The sequence below is a fragment of the Triticum dicoccoides genome, chromosome 7B (assembly GCF_002162155.2).
Source record: "Triticum dicoccoides isolate Atlit2015 ecotype Zavitan chromosome 7B, WEW_v2.0, whole genome shotgun sequence".
Taxonomy (NCBI): Eukaryota; Viridiplantae; Streptophyta; class Magnoliopsida; order Poales; family Poaceae; genus Triticum; species Triticum dicoccoides.
Genome location: NC_041393.1, coordinates 595,761,070 through 595,785,093, shown reverse-complemented (window position 1 = coordinate 595,785,093; position 24,024 = coordinate 595,761,070).

Below are 24,024 nucleotides of genomic sequence, written 5' to 3'. Positions count from 1 at the left end.
GGCTACTTGACATTAGCGGAGAGGTGAACTTTGTCGGCCACATGCAACTCATGCACCTCAATCTTGCGATAAGCACGATCAACTGTGACCCCGCCTGTGAAGACAGTTTCTCCTGGCCTCTTGATCCCTCAGGTGTGTATACGGCGAAATCCACATATAACCGGCTGTGTCAGGGTATTGAGAGGGCCCCCTATGCCTCATGCATTTGGAGAAGCTGAGCTATCCTTAAGTGTAAAATCTTTGCGTGGTTGGCCGTGCAGGACCAAATCTGGACATCTGATAGAAGAGCGAGGCATGGACTCCAAAGTGAACCATCCGCTTGCTACACCTGTTTGCAAGATGAAGATAACGCGGAGCATATTCTCATCCAGTGCGTCTATGCTAGGGAGGTGTGGCACTACATGTTTGAGAAGCTGAACCTGAGGGGCTCCATCCCTACACATGCTGACACCTTGTTAGATTGGTGGTTGACCACTAGAGCAAACTTCAGGAAAGGCCATAAGCGTGGTTTTGACACGGTGATCATCCTGACTATCTGGGCCCTTTGGAAGCAGCGCAACGCAAGAGTCTTTCATCGGCCCAACCAGCAGAAGACCGCGTTGGATTTGGCGCACGCCATTGTCACAGAGCTCAAGGATTGGAGGCTAGCGGGATTAGGAGGAGGAGGTTATGGATCGTTCTGTGAGAGTGTAGGCATAGGCTAGTTCGTCGGGTGGCTAGGGTGTGCGTTTCGGTTTTGGAAGCTCCGCTTCCTTTCTTGTAGTGTGTACTCTGCTTTCTTCTTCTATATAATTAAGGTACGCTTTTGGCGTACTCTCAAAAAAAACACTATAATTCTTTGTGGGCTTTACACTGTAATCTTTAGTGTTTTTAGCCTGATTGTGTTACTCATTTTTTCTGATAACTTCTATTTTCAGTGTTTATGTTAATGCTAATCAATATTCAGTGTAAACAAGTATCAGTTCATAGCAGTTTACACTTCCAAAGTTACTTATATTCGGTCATTCAACAGGAAGTGTCTAAACTAGTAGATCAAAGTTTCTTAATAGTGTTTTAGTTTTTTAGTTTCCAAAGTTTGTGGAAATAGTCACATATTCTCTCAACTGCAGTAATCCTCAACCTTGTATATTTTCAACTAGTTTTACCTAAATGGAATTGCTAGCCTAGTAGTGTGTTTTTGTCCCTTGTATTTGTCCCCTAAAAGGAATTTCTAGCCTAGTGATCTTTTAGTGTGTTTTTGTCCCCTGTAGTGTGTTCCTATTCTGCAAATCTAGAAACCAATGATCTGGGCATCTAGTTTTCAGTATATAGTGTTCTTGTGATCATAGACTAGTAGTACATGCGACCATGTTCTAGTTGTTCCTAGGATTTGTGCTGGTTCTTTCTTAGTGTGCTTATGTTCTTTTTCCATCTGTTCTTTCTTCCAGCTTTCTTCAGGCAGGAGGGAGACGATAGGAGGTGATGAACGCATAGGAGGGGGCGAGAAGGGGTGTTTACCTATGTTTTTCCTTCTTCTCTAGCCATGTTGTTGAAGTTTGTGTAGCAGATCTTGGAGGAATCACCCTTTCTGGTGGTGCTTCTCCATGTTCGTCCACGTATATGTGGTTGTTCCAGTGCATTTTGTCAATGTAGTTAACTTTTTGAGTGGATTTTACACTGTAAAACTGTTGAAATTACAGTATATTTATTAGTGGTTTACAGTGTTTTTATAAGTGGATTTGCACTGTAATTTCTATCTGGATTTACACTATAATTCATATCTGGGTTTACAGTGTAATTCCGGCTGGTTTATAGTGTAGTTCTTTGTCGATGTTGCAACTTCGATATGATTTACACTGTAAATCTTAGTTCAATTTTGGTGTACTTTTAGGTTATTTTACACTGTAATTCTCATTGGATTACAGTGCATTTTTAAGTGGACTTTCCTTTGTAATTCTTTAGTGTATTTTGTTAGTGTAATTTTAGTACTTTCTCAGTGGAATTTTTACTGTTATTTAAGCAGTATTTACAGTGTAATTCCTTTTGTGTATTTCAAGCGGAATTTACACTGTAAATCATTGGTGGATTTACAGTGTAATTTTAGTGGATTATACACTTTTTTTGCAAGTTTCATTACTAGTGGAATTTCAGTGTTTTTAGTGGAATTACTGTGCTTTTTTAGCGGTTTCTACTCTGTCATTATCAGTGGTATTGTTAGTGTATTTTTAGCCCTTTGTATGTAGTTCATTCACAGCAACAACTGTAATTATTCAGCTGTGTGGTTAGATGTCATCAGATTGGTCCTTTTCCTCTTGTAGTTAGCTTAGCAACCCCTGTTGTGTGCGGGTTTGAAAAGCTTGGGGTGTCGACCCGTTTAAAGTTTGCAGTGTGGTCCTGTTTTAGAAGTGAGGGACAGAAAGAACAGGGGACATGGGGCACGGGACAGGGACACTTTTCATCCTTCAGTTGGCTGGAAAAATATGGATGAAAGCGAATTAGATTTCATCCGGATGTAGAATAGACAGTCCCAAAACAAAAGGATGGCTCAAGGCCTACCTTATAGTATTTCCAAACAGGCTCAAGCCTGAACAAAGTGAGGTTACATTAGCTTGTGAAATGCACCATGGTGCAAGGCCACAAGCAGCCTAAGAAAAGTGAGAAAAAAGGAGAGAAAGGGGGAACATCAACATGATCTAGCCTTCGATCATACTAGCCCAAGTTCGCGGGTCATCCTTTTCCCTCTGCTTGGAGCTCTATTGGACTAGAGACGAATCAAATTAGTAGCATGGAACCTGACGTAAGACTCTATCCAACATTTATCGTTAAAGACTCGATCATTTCTAGCTTGCCAAAACGTGACAGCACAAGCTGCGAAGGCAACATTCCATTTGTGCTTGAAGGCGAGCTGATCAGCCGCATGGCAAAGAAAAAACTGGATATCAGGGGAGTGAAGGGCCAGAGGAGCCAGCAGCAGCCTGTCCTAGAGGGCGTCTACCAGGCGGCAGCGGAGCACCAAGTGATCAGCCGATTCTAAGGTAGGGCAAAGGTCGCACCCAGCATTAGAAACAGCCACCGACCAACCTTTCGGAGCCATATTGTTCTTCGTGTTCAAACGCCCCCAGAAGAGAAGCCACAAGAACACCCGGTGCTCGAGAGGTATAATGGGGTCCCAAACCCACTGATCAGGAGCCCAGAGCACGCCGCGCAAGGTGAGTAACCTGTAGAAGAAACTTGTGCTGAGCCTGCTGCCTGCCAGTAAGGGGGCACATGCATCTAGACGTGAACAGGAAGGCGTAACATTCGCAATAAGCCGACTCAACTCGAGCAGCTCCTGGGAGGCCATGTGGGAAAGGTTGGGATGCAGTTGCACATTCCAACTGCCTTCTGAAAACTGGGACTGAACTGAGCAATCCTGGTTGCGAGCGAAGGAGTATAAGAACCGGGAAGATGTGCCTGAGCCTGCCAACTTCCAACCATTGGTCGTGCCAGAAGGAATGTAGGAGCCAGTGCCAACAGAGCAACGAGTGGAAGACATGACCATAGGAATGCAGCCCTTGAAGCCCTTCCACATAGCCGTATCATTGCGTTTGCCACCCTGCGGTAGGGAAACCTTGCAGTATTGAGAGGCAAACCAACGGAAGCAAGGAATGTCAGAGGACTATAGAATATTTGCCACGAACTTGCATAGCATATACTGATTATGAGCGTGCAAATCTCTGATTCCCAGGCCTCCATTAACAAGAGGCAGAATGACTTTGTCCCAAGCCATGAGGCACTGGCCACCTTTGACCTTGTTCTTGCCTTGCCAGAAGAAAGCCCGAAGTAAACCGTCCAATTTGCTGAGTGATTCCTTAGGCCATGGGAAGCAGGTCATAAAATAGCTTGGTATGCCAGCCAGCACCTAGTTAATTAGCGTGAGACGTCCTCCGCAAGAAAGGAAGGTGGCCAGCCAACAAGAGAGACGACGGTCAACTCTATGGATGACCGGAAGCAGCATACCATGCTTGATCTTATGTAGAGAAAGGGGCATCCCCAGGTATGTACATGGAAAGGAGGAAATTGGACATCCAAGCGTGTGGGCAATCTCTGTTGCCACCTCCATGTCGACATAGACAGGCACCAAGGTGCTCTTGTGGAAATTAATGGCCAGCCCTGAGAACTCCGAGAAGGAAGTAAGAATATTCTTGATCACCCTGGCATGTTGTACATTGCCTTGGAAGATAACCATGGTGTCATCCGCGTATTGTAGGACCGAGAAGAACCCATCAGCCCCAAGGGGATGTAACAAATTGCCATTTTGAAAGTGCAGACAGCATAGTCTTTGGAGCACATCAGCAACAAGGATGAAGAGATAAGGTGATAAAGAATCCCCCTGCTGAAAACCTCTCTTAGCATGGATTGGTGCTCCTAGATCCCCATTCATCAGCACCCTGGAGCACCCTATGGAGAGGAACACATGAACCCACTGTATCCATCACGGAGGAAAGCCCCTGACGCTCAAAATCTGTGTAAGACAATCCGAGCTTACTGAGGGAGTCCTGGATTAGGGGGTATCCGGAGAGCCAGACTATATACATCGTCCGGACTATTGAAGCGTGAAGATACAAGACACAAGACTCCGGCCCGTGTCCGGATGGGACTCTCCTTTGCGTAGGAGACAAGCTTGGCGATCCGGATATTATATTTCATTCCTTGTAACCGACTCCATGTAAACCCTAGCCCTCTCCGGTGTCTATATAAACTGGGGAGGATGGTCCTTAGAAGGCCGATCACAATTACAATCATACCATCATAGGGTAGCTCTTAGGGTTTAGCCTCTACAATCTCGTGGTAGATCTACTCTTGTACTACTCATATCTTCAATATTAATCAAGAAGGAAGTAGGGTTTTACCTCCATCGAGATGGCACAAACCTGGGTAAACATTGTGTCCCTTGCTTCCTGTTACCATCAGCCTAAGACGCACAGATCAGGACCCCCTACCCGAGATCCGCCGGTTTTGACACCGACATTGGTGCTTTCATTGAGAGTTCCTCTGTGTCGTCGCCGTAAGGCTCGATGACTCGTCTCGTTGTCAAGGATGACATCACCTCTGGGGGAGCGCTGGATGTAGGCCAAACTCTCCGACTTGGCGGCTTCATTATGGCCGCCCCATCGGCTACCGCGCCAACGATAGCCCTCGGGTCGTCACGCATAACCTTCGCATCAATTCGGAGCTTGCCGAAAAGATGGATCCGATTGAGCTCTCCTCCTTTAATGAGCTCTTGGATCGCATCGCCGCTTTGGGAGTCGCTACGGACTATGACCGGATTGGGCTTAAACCCGACCAAAGGGACATTAGATCCCCGCCGGCCACCGATGAGATAGCGGCAGTGGAGGAACCGCACACGGGTTGCCCCTCAACTTTGAGGACGAATTATGTCCGGATCACCGAACTCAGTGAGCCGAACACCTACTCAAGGGAAGACATGACCCGGGTCCCGGACTTAGAATCGGGCATTGGGCCGAAGAGATTGGGTAATACTCTAGATCCCGAACTATCAGGCTCAGAACCTCCCGTGCCCCCGGGTGTTAGATCGGATCAAAATCCGGATTCAGCCAACGACACTCGCTCAGACTTAAACCGTCTCTCCCGCATCAGGCAAGAGCCCCAGGAGACGGTACACCGTTACTGGGCCAGATTCCTCCTTGCGCTTAACAAGGTCGAGGACTGCCACAAGGAGGACATAGTCTCAATTTTCTGCAAAAACTGCATGAACAAAGGACACCTTAATGCTATAAGTCGCCATGACATAGTACACTTTGCGGACTTGGCAACCATAGTATAGAAGTACTGTGCGATGGAAAGCGCCTGGAAGACCCAAACAGAATTTTGGGATAGTACGGCCCTCACCAGAGCCTTTGTCCGAACTAAACGGCCGAACTCTCGTAAGTCGGCCAATTCAATTCCCAAGAAACCAAAACCTGCCCCAAGGCGTGGAACCATATTGGAAGAATGGCTCAATGGGCCATGTAAGCTTCACAGTACGCCGGATGCAACACCAACCCATAGCCTTAGGGCATGTTGGATACTCCGGCAGGTAGCAAAAAGTGGCGAGGATCTCCTCGAAAGCCATAAAGTAGAACAACATCCCGCCAAGGAACACAATATGGCACTAACAGTCTTCAAAATTTTCGCCTCAAACAATAGGCGCAAGCGAGCTCATCGAAGCTCCGCGGAAATCTGCCATGTGGCAAAAATAAATTCGTGGAACGACACTGATATAACTTTCAATGCCAGTGACGAACCCCAATTCCAGACCACCCGGGCACCAGCTGCTTTGGTCCTTAGCCCAATAGTGGACGGCTTTCGGCTCACTAAAGTACTCATGGACGGCGGAAGCGGATTAAACTTGATCTACGAAGAAACACTCAAGAAGATGGAAATTGATAAAGGCCGCATTGAACAAAGCGGCACAACCTTCAGGGGAATTATCCCTAGTCGGGAAGCACGGTGTGCGGGGAAAATCACACTCGATGTGGTATTCGGCACCCCAGAGAATTACAGGTCCAAAGAAATCACATTCCAAGTGGCTCCTTCCTGCAGCGGATACCACACCCTTCTAGGGTGGGACGCGTTTGCAAGCTTTCAAGCTATACCCCATTACGGGTACATGAAGCTTAAAATGCCCGGACCCAATGGAATCATCACTCTAGCTAGTGATCCGGACGCACTCCGCGCCGAAAGAAAAAACCGCCGGACTAGGCTTGGAAGCATTATCCGAAGCCCTAGCAGTAGAATAATTAACAACACTGTGTGCCACCGTGGACAGGGATGACGTGATACTCGACAAGCGACCCAAGTCCACCTCATTTAAACCCGCAGATGAGATAGTCAAATTCCAAGTCCACCCAACAGACCCCACGAAGACAGCTTCCATCGGGACACAATTGAGCCCTGCTATGTACGCCGCACTGTGAGACTTCTTACGCGAGAATTGGGACATTTTCGCCTGGCACCCATCGGACATGCCGGGCATCCCGCGCGGATTGGCCGAACATAGCCTCGACATACTAAAGGGATACAAACCCGTTAAACAGACCCTAAGGCGATTTTCAGAGCCCAAACGGCAAGCCATGGGGGAAGAGCTAGCCAAGCTACTTGAGGCCGGATTCATCAGAGATATCAAACATCCGGATTGGCTGGCAAACATGGTAATGGTACCAAAGAAGGACAAATCCTGGCGCCTGTGCGTCGACTTCAAAGAATTCAACAAGGCTTGCCCCAAGGATCCCTTTCCCCTCCCTCGCATTGATCAAATCATCGACACCACAGCAGGACACGACTCGATGTGTTTCCTCGACGCATACTCTGGATACCATCAAATAAAGATGGCAAAGTCCAACCAAGCTGCAACAGCTTTCATAACGCCATATGGCCCTTTCTGCTTCAACACTATGCCTTTCGGGCTTAAGAATGCCGGCGCAACCTACCAACGCATGATTCAAACATGCTTGGAAAAGCAAATCGGCAAAACAGTGGAGGCATACGTGGATGAAGTAGTCATAAAAACAAGACACGTCGAAACCCTAATAGATGACTTGAGGCTTACGTTCGACAACCTCCGAACATACAACATCAAGCTGAACCCAGAGAAATGCATTTTCGGCGTCCCCTTTGGAAAATTGTTGGGCTTCATCGTTTCTAATAGAGGAATTGAAGCTAATCCGGCAAAAATCCGAGCTTTGTCACAGTTGGCTATACCAACAAACCTCAAACACATCCAGAAACTAGCTGGATGTGTGGCTGCTTTGAGCCGCTTTATCTCCAGGTTAGGAGAAAAGGCATTACCTCTTTACCGCCTTCTTCGGTGCACCGAACACTTCGTGTGAACAGATGCAGCCGCGGCCGCACTCGATGAAATAAATACCTTATTGGCCAATAATCCAGTCCTAACAGCGCCAAATATCGCTGAACCTATGCTGATGTACATAGCTGCAACACATCAAGTTGTAAGCGCAGTACTCGTCGTCGAACGAGAGGTTGACGGATACAAATTCCCGCTACAGAAGCCGGTTTATTACGTATCCACGGTCCTCACCCCATGCAAATCCCGATACCCACACTATCAAAAAATAGCATACGCGGTCTTCATGGCATCCCGAAAGCTACGACACTACTTTCAAAAGTGTTCGATTACGGTGGCCTCCGAAGTACCACTAAACAATATAATAAATAACCGTGATGCCACGGGCCGGATCGCTAAATGGGCCATCGAGCTCCTTCCGTTCGACATAACATACAAGCCTCGACGGGCTATCAAGTCGCAAGTATTAGCTGACTTTGTCGCCGAATGGATGGAAGCCGAACTCCCTAAAGAGTACGGCGCGTACTCTAACTGGATCATGCACTTCGACGGCTCTAAAATGCTGGCCGAATTGGGAGCAGGCGTAGTCCTGACGTCTCCCACCGGAGACACGGTCCAATACGTCCTCCAAATATTATACACAGACTCTAACAATGCAGCCGAATATGAGGCTCTGTTGCACGGTCTTCAGATAGCAGTCTCTATGGGCATTCAACGCCTATAGGTATGCGTGGATTCAAACCTCTCTATATCACAAATAAACGAAGACTTTGATGCCAAGGATCCGAAAATGGCGGCCTACTGTAATGCTGTCCTTAAAATGTGAGCTCGGTTCGAGGGGCTCGAATTCCACCATGTGGCTTGAGAAAACAATCAAGCGGCAGATGTCCTTGCCCGCATCGGCGCTAAACGCGACCCTGTCCCACCTAACATATTCCTGGAAAGGTTGTTCAAGCCATCCGTGGTATGGTAAGGGGAGTCCGGCAATACCAGCACGGATCCGAATACATCCCCAGATCCCGAACTATCAGACATAATCGGAGGCTCTACCACCGAAATAACATCGTCAGCCCATGAAATAATGGCTATCATCGCCCCGTGGACTGAGCCTTTCTTGGCCTACCTAAATAGTCAGGAGCTCCCCGAAGATCAAAATGAAGCACGTTGCATCGTCCGGCGTTCTAAAGCTTACAAAGTCCATGAAGGGGAACTCTATAAGAAAAGTGCGACCGGAGTGCTACAAAGGTGCATCTCCGAAGAGGAAGGGCGGCAGCTCTTGGCTGAAATCCATGCCGGACTAGGCGGGCACCACGCCGCGGCTCAAGCACTAGTCAGCAAGGCCTTCCGTACAGGTTTCTATTGGCCGACGGCCCGAGCAGACGCACAGGACCTTGTCCAACACTGCGTCGGTTGCCAGATTTTTTTCCAATCAGAGTCATATGCCCCCTACCGTTCTCCAAACAATCCCCATAACTTGGCCCTTCGCGGTCTGGGGGCTGGATATGGTTGGACCCCTTAAAGGGGAAGCCACAAGAAAAAATACTTATTGGTCATGGTAGACAAGTTCACCAAATGGATAGAAGCCAAACCGGTGAAAACGGCCGAATCCGGACCACTAATAGACTTTATATCCGGGGTCGTACACCGATACGGTGTCCCCCACAGCATCATCACCGATAATGGCTCAAATTTCACATCCGATGAAGTGAAAGCTTGATGCGGCAAAATGGGCATTAAGCTCGAGTATGCTTCTGTCTACCATCCTCAAACAAATGGCCAGGTCGAACGGGCAAACGATCTCATCATGAGTGGCATCAAACCCAGACTAGTGCGATCCTTGACAGAGTCGGACACTCATTGGGTCGAGGAGCTCGACTCCGTGCTCTAGGGGATGCGGACCACGCCGAATCGCACCACCGTATATACACCATTTTTATGGTGTACTGCACGGAAGCAGTACTACCCTGCGACATAATACATGATTCGCTACGCGTACGCATGTACGAAGAGAAGGAAGCCGAGTTAGATTGGCAAGATAACTTGGATGCCCTGGAGGAGGAGCGCGACGTCGCGAAGGCCCGTTCCGCATTCTATCAGCAACAGGCTCGACGATACCAAAGCAGAGAAGTGCGGGCCAAAACTTATAATATTGGCGAGCTCGTTCTACGCTTACCGGAGAAGAAGAAGGACAAGCTCAAACCCAAGTGGGAAGGTCCCTTCATCATCGACAAAGTTCTCACCGGAGGAGCGTACCGCTTACATAATGCATCCGATAACAGACTCGAGCCGAACCCATGGAACGCGGCCAGACTCCGGAGATTCTACGCCTAGCGCCGAACTCAATGTTCGTCTCCTTACCTCCTCCTTTTTAATTATGCTCCCTCCCTCTTCCTTTCTCGATGTTTTTCTCTTCACACAAAGTATTTAATATAGTACGGACTCCCGAATTATTCCGGCCGCACTATGTGTGTAAGCAATACCTGGGGGCTTCCTATACAGAAGCTAAACATAACTTACTCTAAAGGGCTTTTTGCCAATCACACATGCGTTTTCCATGTGTGCCTTTTCTTCACCACTATATGCATCGATATGACTTAAGATGTGGCCAAGCTGGGTTGCCTGGCTCCTGTGTTTATGCCCTACGTTCCCGTTAATTCGGCTAGGGCATAAGAGGAGCACCTCTGCGATTGTTACTGTCGGTTCAGCCGGATGTGTACCTCAGACTGGGTGAAGCCAAAATCTAGTTTCCTTAAGAGAATATTCGGTCAATGAACAAAAGATGTCTTCGTTTATCATAACATTAATCCCCAGAAGTTTTGTATCCTGCGCCATGGTTCGCAGTCCGGACATGTGCCTTGTCGCATGCTTACCCAGGGAAAGGAACCCTTAACGGAACTATTCTCCCTGGAAGATGTTTCTTACTATCCATGTAATATAACATAACTAGATGGGTACTTGTCTGTTCAAGCACTTATGACCCCTACGCCTGGTTTCCACGCATACTCCGGTTTTGTATAACTGAGCGGGTATTCGGACACACCCCAGACTGTAGGATCCGGGGACTGAAGCGAAAAGGTCCGCCATGACAAATGATTTTAATCCGGCTAGGGGCTACTTATGTCCATCGAATTACACAGTCACTTGGACTGACTATATTCCTCCTCTATACCATCCAACAGGCTATCTAGCTTACAATCCTGTTGAGAATACTTTGTGGCTAACGCCACCTGGTCATATACCAGACTCACGGGAATTTCTTGCCCATCTAGCCCTGTCGGTCCAACTTCGGCCATATGGTTCGGGTCCAGCTTGGTGTAGCGCGTCTTCACCATAGCCCATGCTTCTCTTGCACCTTGCCGGCAGGCTGACATCCTCCACAAGCGGAAGCGCCGCCGTGCTCCTTGAAGCATGTCCACAAGCTCCCCCATGCCATTCGGCAGGAAGCTTGATGGCCACAAAGCCTGCGCAACGCCCTGCATCGCCTGCCTAGCTCGCTCGTGCAGTTGTGAGAGGTCTTGCAGTAAATCGCTTGCAGAGGCGGGCATCTCCTCCTCAGGGCGACCCGTTAGCATTCCTACAAGCACAACTCTTTCAATATACTTCCTCGCCGAACTGTGCTACAGTTCGTTTAGGCACTTACGATAAATGTTGTGGCGAAGCCTTTTGTTCTCCTTCACGGAGTCTGCCAGCTGCGCGAGGACGTCTTTCAATTCCACGTCCAGCCGAACATTGGCATCTTGGAGAGTATTCTTCTCCCGCTTAACTTGTGTAAGAATGCGCTCGCCAGCCTTTAGTTGCCTCTGGAGATGCGACTCATCATCTCTCCAACCCTCCGGATTTACTCCGGGGCTATCTGTAGAATTTTCTATTAAACTCGTCATACCAGCCAGTTGCTAACTGGTACATTTTCGTACAATCGAGATAAATGTTACCAGATGAGGCCTTCTGGGATTCCTCTAGCTTGGCAATCGTGGCCTTCAGTTGGGTCTAGCTCCCGAGAAAATTGCTCATTCTTATCTACAAGAACTTGCGCATAAATTGATCCTTAAAACTGTTGTTTCAACTGTTTCAAGTCTCAGGGGCTACTGCTGTACATACTTATCAAACTTTCTTACCCGTATATCTTTGGTATATTGGTCCGTCGCCCGGGCAAGCCCGCCTTGTGCAGCCCGGATGTATGCGTCTCCCGAATTGAAAGCATTAAATGCCTCTTCGGAAAAGATGTTGTTGCGAAGCACGGACCATGAACGCCGGTGGGAGAAACCCTTGGGTTTGTAGCTCTATCAAACGGCTATGAGGAACTGAACACTCTCCCCAGTCCCCCGGCTTGGGGCAAGGGGAGCGAGCAGAAGAGCTGCAACGACCGGCCATGTTGGAATGATTTTTCCGGGGTGCTCTGTTGGATGCTTGCTCAGGGGGGAAGGGTGAGGTTCGGATCTGGGAATCCCCGTCTCTTCAAATAGACGGCTAGCCCGAAGGATCGGGGGTGGCAAATGCAAAAATACCTTGACTCCTCGCACTCGCTCGACACGTGGAAATGGTCATTATTAAGGCACTGAAGCCGAGGAGTACAACGTTGACGAGAAGCCAGATACTGTTCGTCGTAATAGGTACATTGGAGTATTCGGAGATGGAACCCGCCTTGCAATGCCAAAGACAAGACTGCGTGCCGGACTCATCGTCATTGAAGCCTGGTTCAGGGGCTACTGAGGGAGTCCTGGATTAGGGGGTATCTACATCGTCCGGACTATTGAAGCGTGAAGATACAAGACACAAGACTTCGGCCTGTGTCCGGATGGGACTCTCCTTTGCGTGGGAGACAAGCTTGGCGATCCGGATATTATATTTCCTTCCTTGTAACCGACTCCATGTAAACCCTAGCCCTCTCCGGTGTCTATATAAACCGGGGAGGATGGTCCTTAGAAGGCCGATCACAATTACAATCATACCATCATAGGCTAGCTCTTAGGGTTTAGCCTCTACAATCTCATAGTAGATCTACTCTTGTACTACTCATATCTTCAATATTAATCAAGCAGGAAGTAGGGTTTTACCTCCATCAAGAGGGCCCGAACCTGGGTAAACATTGTGTCCCTTGCTTCCTGTTACCATCAGCCTAAGATGCACAGATCGGGACCCCCTACCCGAGGCCCGTTGGTTTTGACATCAACGCTGACAGAATCAAAAGCCTTGCGAAAGTCCAGCTTTAAAGCAATGACCGGCTGCTTCCTCCTATGTGCTGCTTGAATCATTTCAGCAGCCAAAGCAAAGTTTTCAACGATGGATCACCCTCTGAGGAAACCTGACTGCAAGGAGTGCACCAAATCTGGTATGTGCCTTTGCAATCTGTTAGTCATGACCTTGGATACGAGCTTGGGTGCACTATGCACTAAGGAAATGGGCCTGAAATCCCGCATCTCCAGCGGTGTATCTGTCTTAGGGAGCAGCGTAATGAAGGCAATATTAACACCATCCAAAGCAACGTGATTGGCATGAAAATCCTCAAAGAACTTCAGGAGATCATCCTTTATCAAGTGCTTAAAAGCCTTATAGAACTCGTTGGTAAACCCGTCAGGGCCCGGGCTTCTGTTGTTTGGTGATATATCAGTGGCAAGGACAATCTCTTCCCGGGAGAAAACAGTAGCCAGCTCGGAGAGGTCGGTATAGTCGTACAAGGTGTCAAGCTGACCTGTTAGCATGGAAGGTGCAGGCTGGCCCAAGATATCAGTGAATTATGCAGTGGCCAATCCAAGTTTTTGGCAATTTTTGTAGTGATGCACTCCATAAAGCAGGAGGACTTTTAACTTTGTTTCTACGCGCTTGACAGTTAGCAACTGCATGGAAGAACTGACTGTTTTCATCCCCATACACACACCATCACAACTTGCCCCGCCGACACCACAAAGCAGTCTGCTATAAAATCAACTGCTCCACCTTGGCAGAGGATGAATCACGAAGAACTACTTCAAGCATTGACAAAGGCCTCCTTTCCTCAACAGAAACCAGATAACTGACGACATGCTTATTATTTTTAGTGAGCACCTTGAGGCTGGACTGACGCCGGCTCCACTGCCTTAGAGCAGCCCGCACCCTTCTCATCTTGAAGTTAAGGAGCGAAGCAGAAGAAGAAAATGTTGGGGAACGTTGCAGAAAATTAAATTTTTTCCTACGGTTTCACCAAGATCCATCTATGAGTTCATCTAAGCAACGAGTCAAGGGAGTGAGTTTGCATCTACATACCACTTGTAGATCGAGTGCGGAAGCGTTCAAGGGGATGGTGATGATGGAGTCGTACTCGCCGTGATTCAGATCACCGATGACCAAGTGCTGAACGGACAGCACCTCCGCGTTCAACACACGTACGGTATGGACGACGTCTCCTCCGTCTTGATCCAGCAAGGAGGAAGGAGAGGTTGAGGAAGATAGCTCCAACGGCAGCACGACGATGTGGTGTTGTTGGTGCAGCAGTACTCGGGCAGGGCTTCGCCAAGCACGTACGGAGGAGGAGAGGTGTTGGGGAGGGGAGGGGCTGCGCCTTGGCTTGGGTGTTCAGCCCTCCCTTCACCCCTCTATTTATAGGGGAAGGGGCAAGGTGGGCCGGGCCCTCTAGATGGGATCTAGAGGGGGGGCGGCGGCCAGGAAGGGGGGACTTGCCCCCCAAGCAAGGGGGGCGCCCCCTCTAGGGTTCCCCCCCCCCCAACCCTAGGCGCATGGGCCCAAGGGGGGGCGCGCCCAGCCCTCCAGGGGCTGGCTCCTGCCCCACGCAGCCCATGTGGCCCCCCGGGAGGGGTGGCCCCTCCCGGTGGACCCCCGGAACCCTTCCGGTGGCCCCGGTACAATACCAATATGCCCCCGAAACCTTCCGGTGTCCGTATGACAACTTCCCATATATAAATCTTTACCTCCGGACCATTCCGGAACTCCTCATGACGTCCGAGATCTCATCCGGGACTCCGAACAACATTTGGTAATCACATACAAGTCTTCCTAATAACCCTAGCGTCACCGAACCTTAAGTGTGTAGACCCTACGGGTTCGGGAGACACGCAGACATGACCGAGACGGCTCTCAGGTCAATAACCAACAGCAGGATCTGGATACCCATGTTGGCTCCCACATGCTCCTCGATGATGTCATCGGATGAACCACGATGTCGAGGATTCAAGCAACCCCGTATACTATTCCCTTTGTCAATCGGTATGTTACAAGCCCGAGACTCGATCGTCGGTATCCCAATACCTTGTTCAGTCTCGTTACCGGAAAGTCACTTTACTCGTACCGTAATGCATGATCCCGTGACCAAACACTTGGTCACTTTGAGCTCATTATGATGATGCATTACCGAGTGGGCCCAGAGATACGTCTCCGTCATACGGAGTGACAAATCCCAGTCTCGATCCGTGTCAACCAACAGACGCTTTCGGAGATACCTGTAGTGCACCTTTATAGTCACCCAGTTACGTTGTGACGTTTGGTACACCCAAAGCACTCCTACGGTATCCGGGAGTTACACGATCTCATGGGCTAAGGAAGAGATACTTGACATTGAAAAAGCTCTAGCAAAACGAACTACACGATCTTGTGCTATGCTTAGGATTGGGTCTTGTCCATCACTTCATTCTCCTAATGGTGTGATCCCATTGTCAATGACATCTAATGTCCATAGTCAGGAAACCATGACTATCTGTTGACCAACGAGCTAGTCAACTAGAGGCTCACTAGGGACATGTTATGTGTTGGAAATATGCCCTAGAGGCAATAATAAAAGCATTATTATTATATTTCCTTGTTCATGATAATTGTCTTTATTCATGCTATAATTGTGTTATCCGGAAATCGTAATACATGTGTGAATAACAGACATCAACATGTCCCTAGTGAGCCTCTAGTTGACTAGCTCGTTGATCAACAGATAGTCATGGTTTCCTGACTATGGACACTGGATGTCATTGATAACGAGATCACATCATTGGGAGAATGATGTGATGGACAAGACCCAATCCTAAACATAGCACAAGATCGTATAGTTCGTTTGCTAGAGTTTTCCAATGTCAAGTATCTTTTCCTTAGACCATGAGATCATGTAACTCCCGGATACCGTAGGAGTGCTTTGGGTATGCCAAACGTCACAATGTAACTGGGTGACTATAAAGGTAGACTACGGGTATCTCCGAAAGTGTCTGTTGGGTGACATGGATCAAGACTGGGATTTGTCACTCCGTATGACGGAGAGGTATCACTGGGCCCACTCGGTAATGCATCATCATAATGAGCTCAGAGTGACCAAGTGTCTGGTCACGGGATCATGCATTACGGTACGAGTAAAGTGACTTGCCGGTAACGAGATTGAACGAGGTATTGGGATACCGACGATCGAATCTCGGGCAAGTAACATATCGATAGACAAAGGGAATAGCGTACGGGGTTGATTGAATCCTCGACATCATGGTTCATCCGATGAGATCATCGTGGAGCATGTGGGAGCCAACATGGGTATCCAGATCCCGTTGTTGGTTATTGACCGGAGAGTCGTCTCGGTCATGTCTGCTTGTCTCCCGAACCCGTAGGGTCTACACACTTAAGGTTCGGTTACGCTAGGGTTGTAGGGATATGTATATGCAGTAACCCGAATGTTGTTCGGAGTCCCGGATGAGATCCCGGACGTCACGAGGAGTTCCGGAATGGTCCGGAGGTAAAGATTTATATATGGGAAGTCCTGTTTCGGGCATCGGGACAAGTTTCGGGGTTATCGGTATTGTACCGGGACCACCGAAAGGGTCCCGGGGGTCCACCGGGTGGGTCCACCTATCCCGGGGGGCCACATGGGCTGTAGGGGGTGCGCCTTGGCCTAATGGGCCAAGGGCACTAGCCCCACATAGGCCCATGCGCCTAGGGTTTAAGGGGGAAAGAGTCCTAGGAGGGGAAGGCACCTCCTAGGTGCCTTGGGGGGAGGGAAACCCCCCTTGGCCGCCGCACCCCCTAGGAGATTGGATCTCCTAGGGCCAGCCACCCCCCCTTGGCACCCCTATATATAGTGGGGGAGAGGAGGGACTTCATACCTGAACGCCTTGGCCTTTGGTTGCCTCCTTCTCCCTCCCCAACACCTCCTCCACCTCCATAGTGCTTAGCGAAGCTCTGCCGGAGTACTGCAGCTCCATCAACACCACGCCGTCGTGCTGCTTCTGGTGCCATCTCCCTCAACCTCTCCTCCCTCCCTTGCTGGATCAAGAAGGAGGAGACGTGGCTGTTCCGTACGTGTGTTGAACGCGGAGGTGCCGTCCGTTCGGCGCTGGTCATCGGTGATTTGGATCACGTCGAGTACGACTACATCATCACCGTTCTTTTGAACGCTTCCGTGCGCGATCTACAAAGGTATGTAGATGCATCTAATCACTCATTGCTAGATGAACTCCTAGATGATCTTGGTGAAACGAGTAGGAAATTTTTTTGTTTTTTGCAACGTTCTCCAACAGTGGCATCATGAGCTAGGTCTATGCGTAGTTCTTCTTGCGCGAGTAGAACACAATTTGTTGTGGGCGTAGATTTGTCAACTTTCTTGCCGTTACTAGTCCTTTCTTGCTTCAGCGGTATTGTGGGATGAAGCGGCCCGGACCAACCTTACACGTACGCTTACGTGAGACCGGTTCCACCGACTAACATGCACTAGTTGCATAAGGTGGCTGGCGGGTGTCTGTCTCTCCTACTTTAGTTGGAGCGGAATCGATGAACAGGGTCCTTATGAAGGGTAAATAGAAGTTGACAAATCATGTTGTGGCTTTAACGTAGGTAAGAAAACGTTCTTGCTAGAACCCTAATTCAGCCACGTAAAACTTGCAACAACAATTAGAGGACGTCTAACTTGTTTTTGCAGCAAGTGGTTTGTGATATGATATGGCCAAAGTTGTGATGAATGATGAATGATCTATATGTGATGTATGAAATGTTCATGCTATTGTAATAGGAATCACGACTTGCATGTCCATGAGTATGACAACCGGCAGGAGCCATAGGAGTTGTCTTTATTCTTTTATATGACCTGCGTGTCATCAAGAAACGCCATGTAATTACTTTACTTTATTGCTAAACGCGTTAGCCATAGTGGTAGAAGTAATAATTGGCGAGCAACTTCATGGAGACACGATGATGGAGATCATGATGATGGAGATCATGGTGTCTAGCCGGTGACAAGATGATCATGGAGCCCCAAGATGGAGATCAAAGGAGTTGTGTGATATTGGCCATATCATGTCACGTTTATTATTTGATTGCATGTGATGTTTATCATGTTTTGCATCTTGTTTACTTAGAACGACGGTAGTAAATAAGATGATCCCTCACAATAAATTCAAGAAGTGTTCCCCCTAACTGTGCACCGTTGCGACAGTTCGCTGTTTCAAAACACCACGTGATGATCGGGTGTTTTATTCAGACGTTCACATACAACGGGTGTAAGACAGATTTACACATGCAAACACTTAGGTTGACTTGACGAGCCTAGCATGTACAGACATGGCCTCAGAACACAAAAGACCGAAAGGTCGAGCATGAGTCGTATAGAAGATACGATCAACATGAAGATGTTCACCGATGTTGACTAGTCCGTCTCACGTGATGATCGGACACGGTCTAGTTTAACTCGGATCATGTAATACTTAGATGACTAGAGGGATGTCTAATCTAAGTGGGAGTTCACTAATAATTTGATTAGTTGAACTTAATTATCATGAACTTAGTCTAAAATCTTTGCAATATGTCTTGTAGATCAAATGGCCAACGTAGTGCTCAACTTCAACGCGTTCCTAGAGAAAACTAAGCTGAAAGACGATGGCAGCAACTATACGGACTGGGTCCGGAACCTGAGGATCATCCTCATAGCTGCCAAGAAAGATTATGTCCTACAAGCACCGCTTGGTGACGCACCCGTTCTCCCTGCGGAACAAGACGTTATGAACGCTTGGCAGGCACGTTTCGATGACTACTCCCTCGTTCAGTGCGGCATGCTTTACAGCCTAGAGCCGGGGCTCCAAAAGCGTTTTGAGAGACATGGAGCATATGAGATGTTCGAAGAGCTGAAAATGGTTTTCCAAGCTCATGCCCGGGTCGAGAGATATGAAGTCTCCGACAAATTCTTCAGCTGTAAGATGGAGGAAAACAGTTCTGTCAGTGAGCACATACTCACTATGTCTGGGTTGCATAACCGCTTGACTCAGCTGGGAGTTAATCTCCCGGATGATGCGGTCATTGACAGAATCCTCCAGTCGCTTCCACCAAGCTACAAGAGCTTTGTGATGAACTTCAATATGCAGGGGATGGAAAAGACCATTCCTGAAGTATTTGCTATGCTAAAATCAGCAGAGGTAGAAGTCAGGAAAGAACATCAAGTGTTGATGATCAATAAAACCACTAAGTTCAAGAAAGGCAAGGGTAAAAAGAGCTTCAAGAAGGACGGCAAGGAGGTTGCCGCGCCCGGCAAGCAAGCTGCCGGGAAGAAGCCAAAGAATGGACCCAAGCCCGAGACTGAGTGTTTTTATTGCAAGGGAAGCGGTCACTGGAAGCGGAACTGCCCTAAGTACTTAGCGGATAAGAAGGCCGGCAAAACAAAAGGTATATGTGATATACATGTAATTGATGTGTACCTTACTAGTGCCCGTAGTGGCTCCTGGGTATTTGATACCGGTGCAGTTGCTCACATTTGTAACTCAAAGCAGGGGCTGCGGAATAAACGGAAACTGGCAAAGGACGAGGTGACGATGCGCGTCGGGAATGGTTCCAAGGTCAATGTGATCGCCGTCGGCACGCTACCTCTGCATCTCCCTTCGGGATTAGTTTTAAACCTTAATAATTGTTATTTAGTGCCAGCTTTGAGCATGAACATTGTATTGGGATCTCGTTTAATTCGAGATGGCTACTCTTTTAAATCTGAGAATAATGGTTGTTCCATTTTTATGAGAGATATGTTTTATGGTCATGCTCCTATGGTGAATGGTTTATTCTTTATGAATCTCAAACGTGATGCTACACATGTTCATAATGTGAGTACCAAAAGAAGTAAGGTTGATAATGATAGTCCCACATACTTGTGGCACTGCCGCCTTGGTCACATAGGTGTTAAACGCATGAAGAAGCTCCATGCTGATGGACTTTTAGAGTCTCTTGATTATGAATCATTTGACACGTGCGAACCATGCCTTATGGGTAAAATGACCAAGACTCCGTTCTCAGGAACAATGGAGCGAGCAACCGACTTATTGGAAATCATACATACCGATGTGTGCGGTCCAATGAGTGTTGAGGCTCGCGGTGGCTATCGTTATGTTCTCACCCTCACTGATGATTTAAGTAGGTACGGGTATATCTACTTAATGAAACACACGTCTGAAACCTTTGAAAAGTTCAAGGAATTTCAGAGTGAGGTTGAAAATCAACGTGACAGGAAAATCAAGTTTCTGCGATCAGATCGTGGAGGAGAATACTTGAGTCACGAGTTTGGGGCACACTTAAGAAAATGTGGAATAGTTTCACAACTCACGCCGCCTGGAACACCTCAGCGTAATGGTGTGTCCGAACGTCGTAATCGCACTCTGTTAGATATGGTGCGATCTATGATGTCTCTTACCGATTTACCGCTTTCTTTTTGGGGCTATGCTTTAGAGACTGCCGCATTCACTTTAAATAGGGCTCCGTCGAAATCCGTTGAGACGACACCGTATGAATTATGGTTTGGGAAGAAACCTAAGCTGTCGTTTCTAAAAGTTTGGGGATGCGATGCTTATGTCAAGAAACTTCAACCTGAAAAGCTCGAACCCAAATCGGAAAAATGCGTCTTCATAGGGTACCCAAAAGAAACTATTGGGTACACCTTCTACCTCAGATCTGAAGGCAAGATCTTTGTTGCCAAGAATGGGTCCTTTCTGGAGAAAGAGTTTCTCTCGAAAGAAGTAAGTGGGAGGAAAGTAGAGCTTGATGAAGTATTGCCTCTTGAACCGGAAAATGGCGCAACTCAAGAAAATGTTCCTGAGGTGCCAGCACCGACTAGAGAGGAAGTTAATGATAATGATCAAGATACTTCTGATCAAGCTCCTACTGAAATTCGAAGGTCCACAAGGACACGTTCCGCACCAGAGTGGTACGGCAACCCTGTCTTGGAAATCATGTTGTTAGACAACGGTGAACCTTCGAACTATGAAGAAGCGATGGCGGGACCAGATTCCGACAAATGGCTAGAAGCCATGAAATCCGAGATAGGATCCATGTATGAGAACGAAGTATGGACTTTGACTGACTTGCCCGTTGAACGGCGAGCCATAGAAAATAAATGGATCTTTAAGAAGAAGACAGACGCGGATTGTAATGTGACCATCTATAAAGCTCGGCTTGTCGCTAAGGGTTATCGACAAGTTCAAGGGGTTGACTACGATGAGACTTTCTCACCGGTAGCGAAGCTGAAGTCCGTCCGAATCATGTTAGCAATTGCCGCATTCTATGATTACGAAATATGGCAAATGGACGTCAAAACGGCATTCCTTAATGGTTTCCTTAAGGAAGAATTGTATATGATGCAGCCGGAAGGTTTTGTCGATCCTAAGAATGCTGACAAAGTGTGCAAGCTCCAACGCTCGATTTATGGGCTGGTGCAAGCATCTCGGAGTTGGAACATTCGCTTTGATGAGATGATCAAAGCGTTTGGGTTTACACAGACTTATGGAGAAGCCTGCGTTTACAAGAAAGTGAGTGGGAGCTCTGTAGCATTTCTCATATTATATGTAGATGACATACTTTTGATGGGAAATGATATAGAACTCCTGGACAGCATCAAGGCCTACTTGAATAAAAGTTTTTCGATGAAGGACCTTGGAGAAGCTGCTTATATATTAGGCATCAAAATCTATAGAGATAGATCGAGACGCCTCATAGGTCTTTCACAAAGCACATACCTTGATAAGATATTGAAGAAGTTCAATATGGATCAATCCAAGAAAGGGTTCTTGCCTGTGTTACAAGGTGTGAAGTTGAGCTCAGCTCAATGTCCGACCACGGCAGAAGATATAGAAGAGATGAGCGTCATCCCCTATGCCTCAGCCATAGGTTCTATTATGTATGCCATGCTGTGTACCAGACCTGATGTAAACCTTGCCGTCAGTTTGGTAGGAAGGTACCAAAGTAATCCCGGCAAGGAACACTGGAGAGCGGTCAAGAGTACCTGAAGTACCTGAAAAGGACTAAGGAAATGTTTCTCGTTTATGGAGGTGACGAAGAGCTCGTCGTAAAGGGTTACGTCGACGCTAGCTTCGACACAGATCTGGATGACTCTAAGTCACAAACCGGATACGTGTATATTTTGAATGGTGGGGCAGTAAGCTGGTGCAGTTGCAAGCAAAGCGTCGTGGCGGGATCTACATGTGAAGCGGAGTACATGGCAGCCTCGGAGGCAGCACATGAAGCAATATGGGTGAAGGAGTTCATAACCGACCTAGGAGTCATACCCAATGCGTCGGGGCCGATCAAGCTCTTCTGTGACAACACTGGAGCTATTGCACTTGCCAAGGAGCCCAGGTTTCACAAGAAGACAAGGCACATCAAGCGTCGCTTCAACTCCATTCGTGAAAATGTTCAAGATGGAGACATAGAGATTTGTAAAGTACATACGGACCTGAATGTAGCAGATCTGTTGACTAAACCTCTCCCTAGAGCAAAACATGATCAACACCAGAATTCCATGGGTGTTCGATTCATCACAATGTAACTAGATTATTGACTCTAGTGCAAGTGGGAGACTGTTGGAAATATGCCCTAGAGGCAATAATAAAAGCATTATTATTATATTTCCTTGTTCATGATAATTGTCTTTATTCATGCTATAATTGTGTTATCCGGAAATCGTAATACATGTGTGAATAACAGACATCAACATGTCCCTAGTGAGCCTCTAGTTGACTAGCTCGTTGATCAACAGATAGTCATGGTTTCCTGACTATGGAGACTGGATGTCATTGATAACGAGATCACATCATTGGGAGAATGATGTGATGGACAAGACCCAATCCTAAACATAGCACAAGATCGTATAGTTCGTTTGCTAGAGTTTTCCAATGTCAAGTATCTTTTCCTTAGACCATGAGATCGTGTAACTCCCGGATACCGTAGGAGTGCTTTGGGTATGCCAAACGTCACAACGTAACTGGGTGACTATAAAGGTAGACTACGGGTATCTCCGAAAGTGTCTGTTGGGTGACATGGATCAAGACTGGGATTTGTCACTCCGTATGACGGAGAGGTATCACTGGGCCCACTCGGTAATGCATCATCATAATGAGCTCAGAGTGACCAAGTGTCTGGTCACGGGATCATGCATTACGGTACGAGTAAAGTGACTTGCCGGTAACGAGATTGAACGAGGTATTGGGATACCGACGATCGAATCTCGGGCAAGTAACATATCGATAGACAAAGGGAATAGCGTACGGGGTTGATTGAATCCTCGACATCGTGGTTCATCCGATGAGATCATCGTGGAGCATGTGGGAGCCAACATGGGTATCCAGATCCCGCTGTTGGTTATTGACCGGAGAGTCGTCTCGGTCATGTCTGCTTGTATCCCAAACCCGTAGGGTCTACACACTTAAGGTTCGGTTACGCTAGGGTTGTAGGGATATGTATATGCAGTAACCCGAATGTTGTTCGGAGTCCCGGATGAGATCCCGGACGTCACGAGGAGTTCCGGAATGGTCCGGAGGTAAAGATTTATATATGGGAAGTCCTGTTTCGGGCATCGGGACAAGTTTCGAGGTTATCGGTATTGTACCGGGACCACCGGAAGGGTCCCGGGGGTCCACCGGGTGGGTCCACCTGTCCCGGGGGGCCACATGGGCTGTAGGGGGTGCGCCTTGGCCTAATGGGCCAAGGGCACCAGCCCCACATAGGCCCATGCGCCTAGGGTTTAAGGGGGAAAGAGTCCTAGGAGGGGAAGGCACCTCCTAGGTGCCTTGGGGGGGAGGGAAACCCCCCTTGGCCGCCGCACCCCCTAGGAGATTGGATCTCCTAGGGCCGGCCACCCCCCCTTGGCACCCCTATATATAGTGGGGGAGAGGAGGGACTTCATACCTGAACGCCTTGGCCTTTGGTTGCCTCCTTCTCCCTCCCCAACACCTCCTCCACCTCCATAGTGCTTAGCGAAGCTCTGCCGGAGTACTGCAGCTCCA